Source organism: Heptranchias perlo, unplaced genomic scaffold, assembly GCF_035084215.1.
Source record: "Heptranchias perlo isolate sHepPer1 unplaced genomic scaffold, sHepPer1.hap1 HAP1_SCAFFOLD_965, whole genome shotgun sequence".
NCBI lineage: Eukaryota > Metazoa > Chordata > Chondrichthyes > Hexanchiformes > Hexanchidae > Heptranchias > Heptranchias perlo.
Window position 1 is genome coordinate 62,501 of NW_027140009.1, and position 6,709 is coordinate 69,209.

Here is a 6,709-nt window from a genome sequence, read left to right on the forward strand (position 1 = left end):
CCCCCCCCTGCCCGTGACAGGGGAGAGGTTGGTGTGCCAGGTCCGACTGGAGTTTGCAAACCATAGCGTTCAAGATACATGCACACACTCAGCCCTCCAGCTCTAAAAGGGTGACGTGTTTTGGTGCTCAGTTGCTAGAGAAATCTCGTGTTCAGCTACCAGAACGGGACTTGCTGTGCACATTCCCGCTCCACTCGAGACGGCAGACACCCAGGCTCTGGAGCTTGAATCGGACCTCTGTTAGACAACACAGGTGGACTTCTCGGCCTCACAAGAGAGCAATACGCCAGCGGGTGAACAGGAGAGTCGTGCCGACAAAACCCACTGACTTTTAAAACTGTCCGTCTGCCACTTGGGACAGAGAGAGGAACCTGACGAGCCTGAACACCAGCCTTGGCTGGACCGCTCGGGCCCTCCCATGTCGGACGCGAGTCGCCAAATCGATCGGAAGAGAGTACCGATTCCTCTCAAAAAGTCTGCGTGCCCGTTATTATAAAAGCAGCCCACCGGCCGCGGTGCCTTGCCCACAAACACACTTGGTGTCTGGGGTGATTCAGAGCCGCCGCGGCTCGAAAGTGTCAACCTGTTTTAAAAGTCATCGCTATGCCGGCACAGGTGACTTTCAAGTTAAAGAGTTCTCTTTATTGGCTTTCAAAAAAATCTGCAAAGTGTCACAGAGATTTTGAGAAACTCTTTTTTTTCTTTATATTATTATAATATAATATAATGTGTATATGTTTTCGAAAAGCATCCACCAGCAATCCATGGTGAGCCTCTCTCTGCTGGCAAGCTCCTCCTGCCTGAGCCCGACGCTGTCGAGGCTCAACACGATTTCAGACTGACAAAGAGTTCGAAAATTGCCGCCTGATGTAGCTTTAAATGCTGACAGGTGACTTCCGAGTGCTCTTGTAAAGGTCTCCGCTTTGAAATTGAGAGCCTTTTGCCAAGTGTCACTTTTTCAGGCACTCTTAAAGTGCACCTGGGCTGTCAGAGAAAGCTCTGAAAATCGTGTTCTCGAAAATCTCCGGGTACCCGACCAATCCCTAGGTGCCCGAATGACAAGTGTCAATTCGGCAGGACGGCCTCCCACCTCCGGCCGCAGATGCGTCACTAAATCCCCGCAAAGGGGGCTTTCTCATTTCGGCATAGGGGCTTCCGCGGCCAACTCATTAACCTGTGCTCGGACTTTTTGTGCCACAAGTGCAAGGGACCGTTTGCCGGCAGCTACTCGCACCCCCCCGCCCAGGGGGGGAATCCTCTGACCGGAGATCCGAAACGCCGGCCGAATCCATCCCCGTCGGACTTCCGAAGGGGTTCCCTCGACCGACTGACTTCCGAACTCCTTTCTGGGCTTAAACGGGTGGAATTCGGACCCTCTCGCAAGGGAGCCGAAGCCCGCCAGCCCCGGGAGGCCTCGGGGCCGCCGTTTTCAAGCCCGACCAAAAAACCCGAAAAATGGGGAAAAATGGGAAAAATTCCCACTCCCAAAAGGCTTAAAAGTCGGTTGGGCGGCAGCCCGGGTCGGTCTCTGCAGACCTGGAGGCGCTAGACACAAGTCTGGTAAACAGGCTAAGTCTCGACATGCCACCTCTTACTATCCTGCAGGTACCCCGCCAATCCCCCCGGAACCGGCTGGCAATTGGCGAATCAGCGGGACGAATTTGAATTCGTGACCGACTCTCTGACACCGAATCGCCGCAAACGCGTTTCGATTTTTCGGCTTCGGTACCTCCCATCAGACTTTGACTGGCCATATCTCCGGACTCACGTGTCGCAGCCGGGACCTTCAGGTACCGTTCGACGCGTCTAACCCTGCCCCGTCGAATGGCGCCCCTCGCGGTGTGGTCCGATTTCCGCATTTTGGTCAGATTTGCCTCCAAATTTTTCAGATTGAGTTGACGAATGCCCCCTACGGGGTAACCTCTTGCCCTTTCGGACATGGTCCCTGTGACTTAATTTCCGCCTTTTGCTCAATCGTTTCCCCATTTATAATTAATTTTAAAAATCGGGTTACTCAGTTCTGGTTTACCAGTTCCCTCTTCGGACTTAGTTTTTGGTTAATCATTTCCGGTTCACCAGTTCCCGTTTTGGACTTAGTCTCTGCGGGCCGTTTCTCATCTTTTGGTTCATCAGTTCCCCTCTTTTAATAATTTTTTGGCTGCTTTCGTTTGATCATTTCCCTGCCTTCTGGGTGACTTTTGCCCCTTAGGACTTCATCGCCGCACATTATTTTCGACTTCTGGTTGATCATTTCACCCCTTTTAATCATTTTTGCAACTTTTGGTTAACCATTTCACCCAGCTTCTGGTTAACCATTTCCCCTTTGGGACTTAGTCTCTGAGCATTCTTTTGGGATTCTGGTTAATCATTTGCCAATTTTTAAAAAATGTTGCCGCTTTTGTTTAATGCTTTCTGGTCAACCTTTCCCTCTTTCAGACTTCACCGCGGCACATTGCTTTAGCCTCCTGGTTAATCATTTCACCCCTTTTAATCATTTTTGCAACTTTTGGTTAACCATTTCCCCCAGCTTCTGGTTAACCATTTCCCCTTTGGGACTTGGTCTCTGAGCATTCTTTTGGGATTCTGGTTAATCATTTGCCAATTTTTTAAAAATGTTGCCACTTTTGTTTAATGCTTTCTGGTCAACCTTTCCCTCTTTCAGACTTCACCGCGGCACATTGCTTCAGCCTCCTGGTTAATCATTTCACCCCTTTTAATCATTTTTGCAACTTTTGGTTAACCATTTCCCCCAGCTTCTGGTTAACCATTTCCCCTTTGGGACTTAGTCTCTGAGCATTCTTTTGGGATTCTGGTTAATCATTTGCCAATTTTTAAAAAATGTTGCCACTTTTGTTTAATGCTTTCTGGTCAACCTTTCCCTCTTTCAGACTTCACCGCGGCACATTGCTCCAGCCTCCTGGTTAATCATTTCACCCCTTTTAATCATTTTTGCAACTTTTGGTTAACCATTTCCCCCAGCTTCTGGTTAACCATTTCCCCTTTGGGACTTAGTCTCTGAGCATTCTTTTGGGATTCTGGTTAATCATTTGCCAATTTTTTAAAAATGTTGCCACTTTTGTTTAATGCTTTCTGGTCAACCTTTCCCTCTTTCAGACTTCACCGCGGCACATTGCTTTAGCCTCCTGGTTAATCATTTCACCCCTTTTAATCATTTTTGCAACTTTTGGTTAACCATTTCCCCCAGCTTCTGGTTAACCATTTCCCCTTTGGGACTTAGTCTCTGAGCATTCTTTTGGGATTCTGGTTAATCATTTGCCAATTTTTAAAAAATGTTGCCACTTTTGTTTAATGCTTTCTGGTCAACCTTTCCCTCTTTCAGACTTCACCGCGGCACATTGCTTCAGCCTCCTGGTTAATCATTTCACCCCTTTTAATCATTTTTGCAACTTTTGGTTAACCATTTCCCCCAGCTTCTGGTTAACCATTTCCCCTTTGGGACTTAGTCTCTGAGCATTCTTTTGGGATTCTGGTTAATCATTTGCCAATTTTTAAAAAATGTTGCCGCTTTTGTTTAATGCTTTCTGGTCAACCTTTCCCTCTTTCAGACTTCACCGCGGCACATTGCTTTAGCCTCCTGGTTAATCATTTCACCCCTTTTAATCATTTTTGCAACTTTTGGTTAACCATTTCCCCCAGCTTCTGGTTAACCATTTCCCCTTTGGGACTTGGTCTCTGAGCATTCTTTTGGGATTCTGGTTAATCATTTGCCAATTTTTTAAAAATGTTGCCACTTTTGTTTAATGCTTTCTGGTCAACCTTTCCCTCTTTCAGACTTCACCGCGGCACATTGCTTCAGCCTCCTGGTTAATCATTTCACCCCTTTTAATCATTTTTGCAACTTTTGGTTAACCATTTCCCCCAGCTTCTGGTTAACCATTTCCCCTTTGGGACTTAGTCTCTGAGCATTCTTTTGGGATTCTGGTTAATCATTTGCCAATTTTTAAAAAATGTTGCCACTTTTGTTTAATGCTTTCTGGTCAACCTTTCCCTCTTTCAGACTTCACCGCGGCACATTGCTCCAGCCTCCTGGTTAATCATTTCACCCCTTTTAATCATTTTTGCAACTTTTGGTTAACCATTTCCCCCAGCTTCTGGTTAACCATTTCCCCTATGGGACTTAGTCTCTGAGCATTCTTTTGGGATTCTGGTTAATCATTTGCCAATTTTTAAAAAATGTTGCCGCTTTTGTTTAATGCTTTCTGGTCAACCTTTCCCTCTTTCAGACTTCACCGCGGCACATTGCTTTAGCCTCCTGGTTAATCATTTCACCCCTTTTAATCATTTTTGCAACTTTTGGTTAACCATTTCCCCCAGCTTCTGGTTAACCATTTCCCCTTTGGGACTTAGTCTCTGAGCATTCTTTTGGGATTCTGGTTAATCATTTGCCACTTTTTAAAAAATGTTGCCGCTTTTGTTTAATCGTTTCCCTGCTATGTGGTCAACCTTTTCCCCTTTCAGACTTCATCGCCGCGCATTGTTGTCGACTTCTGGTTAATCATTTTTCCCCTTTAAATCTTTTTTTGCCACTTTCGGTTAACCATTTCACCCAGCTTCTGGTTAACCATTTGCCCCATTATACTGAATTTTTCCGCTTTGGTTTAATCATTTCCCTGCTTTCTTGTCAACCTTTTCCCCTTTTGGACTTCGCCGCCGCACTTTGCTTTTGCCTTCTGGTTAAACATTTCTCCCCTTTTAATCCTTTTCCCACTTTTGGTTCACCAGTTCACCCAGCTTCTGGTTAACCATTTCCCCTTTGGGACTTAAGTCTCTGAGCATTCTTTTGGGATTCTGGTTAACCATTTGCCACTTTTTTAAAAATGTTGCCGCTTTTGTTTAATGCTTTCCCTGCTTTCTGGTCAACCTTTTCCCCTTACGACTTCGCCGCCGCACTTTGCTTTCGCCTTCTGGTTAATCATTTCACCCCTTTTAATCCTTTTTTCCCACTTTGGGTTGGACAGTTCACCCAGCTACTGGTTAACCATTTCCCCTTTGGGACTTAAGTCTCTGAGCATTCTTTGTGATTCTGGTTCACCATTTGTCCCTTTTTAAAAGATATTGCTGCTTTTGATTAAACCTTTCCCTGCTTTGCGGTCGACCTATTCCTCTTTCAGACTTCATCGCCGCACCTTGTTTTCGACATCTGGTTCAACATTTCTCCCCTTTTAATCCTTTTTCCCACTTTTGGTTAAGCAGTTCACCCAGCTTCTGGTTCACCATTTGCCCCTTTTTACTGAATTTTTCTGCTTTTGTTTAATCAATTCCCTGCTTTGCGGTCGACCTATTCCTCTTTCAGACTTCATCGCCGCGCATTGTTTTCGACATCTGGTTCAACATTTCTCCCCTTTTAATCCTCTTTCCCACTTTTGGTTAAGCAGTTCACCCAACTTCTGGTTAACCATTTGCCCCTTCTTACTGAATTTTTCTGCTTTTGTTTAATCATTTCCCTGCTTTATGGTCAACCTTTTCCCCTTTAGGACTTCGCCGCCGCACTTTGCTTTCGCCTTCTGGTTAATCATTTCACAACATTTTAATCCTTTTTCCCACTTTTGGTTAAACAGTTCACCCAGCTTCTGGTTAACCATTTGCCCCTTTGGGACTTAAGTCTCTGAGCATTCTTTTGGGATTCTGGTTCACCATTTGTCCCTTTTTAAAAGATATTGCTGCTTCTGTTTAATCCTTTCCCTGCTTTGCGGTCAACCTTTTCCTCTTTCAGACTTCATCGCCGCGCATTGTTTTCGACATCTGGTTCAACATTTCTCCCCTTTTAATCCTCTTTCCCACTTTTGGTTAAGCAGTTCACCCAACTTCTGGTTCACCACTTGCCCCTTTTTACTGAATTTTTCTGCTTTTGTTTAATCATTTCCCTGCTTTCCGGTCAAACCTTTCCCTCTTTCAGACTTAATCGCCGCACATTGTTGTCGACTTCTGGTTGATCAGTTCACCCCTTTTTTATCCTTTTTCCCACTTTGGGTTAAGCAGTTCACCCAGCTTCTGGTTAACCATTTGCCCCTTTGGCACTTAAGTCTCTGAGCATTCTTTTGGGATTCTGGTAAACCATTTGTCCCTTTTTAAAAAATGCTGCTGCTTTTGTTTAATGCTTGCCCTGCTTTGCGGTCGATCATTTCACCCCTTTTAATCCATTTTTGCCACTTTGGGTTAAACAGTTCACACAACTTCTGGTTCACCATTTCACATTTCGGAACTTTTATTCCCACCATTACTTTGGGCTTCTGGTTCATCATTTCACGCTGTTTTACAAATCTTTGCCGCTTCACTTTTAATCCACAAACCGTGGCTCGCTTTCGGGTGGGGGGGGGGGTAGCGGGTTTGGGCCGGGCACTCGACATCCCGGTGTGCGACCGGGTTCGTTCTGGTACCGCTCGGTGCCCCTCGTCCTGCTCTTGCCGCGGAAGCAAACCAGACGACCGTCGGTCTCACGCCCGAGGGGAGAGGAGGCGGAAAGCGGTTTGCAGCCTTTCGCTGTACCTCCGGCGGGCAGCGCCGCACCTCCGAGTGCTCGGTACCGTTCGCTGCACCTCGTCCGGCCGCACGCAGCGAGCCAAACCCGGAGGAAATCGGCCTGTGCCTTCTCGAGATATGGGCCTCCGGGTGGGACGGACAAACCGGGGCCCCGAGCTCGCTTTCGGCGGCCCGGCACTCGACTTCCCGGTGTCCGAACGTGATCCTT